We start from the raw sequence: 1,166 nt of genomic DNA, 5'->3' as shown, positions 1-1,166 counted from the left end.
GCAGCCACTTGGACACACCACTCAGACACATCTGCATTCGGTGTGTGCTCCGCCTGCTCGCTGAGCAAGTTGCCACCTTTACATACAATAGCAACATCGACACCAAGAGAAAGGATGACAAATGGCTTTTATCTGGAACTTTTCATGTCCAAGGAGCTCAATGTGCTTTCTGTGTACAACAGGGCCACTGAACTCCACGCTGGCCACTGAACCACAGCAGTGGCTTGCTGGCTTGACATCTCCCAAGGAAAATGTTGAAATCGCATGTGGAACAGGAAAATGACCCCCGAGTACAAGGGAAAAAAAAGAAAAAGATCATCTGGAGCACGCCAACCCAGTTGGGACAGACCAGTTTTGTTGATGAGGTGGCCGAGTGGTTAAGGTGATGGATTACTAATCCATTGTGCTTTGCACGCATGGGTTCAAATCCCATCCTTGTTGGTTTCCATTCTGTTTTTGATCCCTATTGCTCAATGCACAGTGAAAGCATTGCATACATGTGTCTGACAATGAGAAATGGGCCCCTGAGACAGTCATTTGCCTGTTTCACAAATGATCGTATTTTACTAGAGATTCTGTTTGGGATTCAGATGTGCATTCGGACAGCAATCCCTTTCAAGAAATGATACGTTCTGAATGAGGTCAAAGGTGCATCATTTGGACACTTTGTGGGCTTGAAATACAAAGAAAATCATGTTCTATGGTACAAGATAAATACAAAACTTAAGCTTTTATTATAATTAGATTTGTTTATAAAGCATAAGCAATCATTTATTACATTAATATATGTAAAAATAACATTTTAGCATCATACGTTTAGTATATTTAGTCCCTAATGCTGAAAGAAATGATCATAGAACATGACTTCTAACCTTACCTGCGGTGTTTTTGATCCCTATTGCTCAATGCACAGTGAAAGCATTGCATACATGTGTCTGACAATGAGAAATGGGCCCCTGAGACAGTCATTTGCCTGTTTCACAAATGATCGTATTTTACTAGAGATTCTGTTTGGGATTCAGATGTGCATTCGGACAGCAATCCCTTTCAAGAAATGATACGTTCTGGATGAGGTCAAAGGTGCTGGAACACTGTATTTAGGATGTGTTTGCAGTTATTCTGTGTTTCTAGCTTCAACCCAGTGATATATATATATATGCTCACTG

At 40.9% G+C, this 1,166-nt stretch overlaps 1 non-coding gene across 1 annotated transcript; it reads left to right on the top strand.

Moving 5' to 3' along the window:
• Window positions 1–359: 359 nt before the first annotated feature.
• trnas-acu (transfer RNA serine (anticodon ACU)) lies at window positions 360–441 on the top strand. The gene has a single exon. It is a non-coding gene; the product is annotated as a tRNA-Ser (tRNA).
• The last annotated feature ends 725 nt before the right edge of the window (window positions 442–1,166 follow it).

The sequence above is a fragment of the Lepisosteus platostomus genome, unplaced genomic scaffold (genome assembly GCF_059453375.1).
Source record: "Lepisosteus platostomus isolate fLepPlt1 unplaced genomic scaffold, fLepPlt1.hap1 Scaffold_80_H1, whole genome shotgun sequence".
In the NCBI taxonomy this organism is placed as follows: Eukaryota; Metazoa; Chordata; class Actinopteri; order Semionotiformes; family Lepisosteidae; genus Lepisosteus; species Lepisosteus platostomus.
This window is presented reverse-complemented; position numbering and strand designations above follow the sequence as displayed.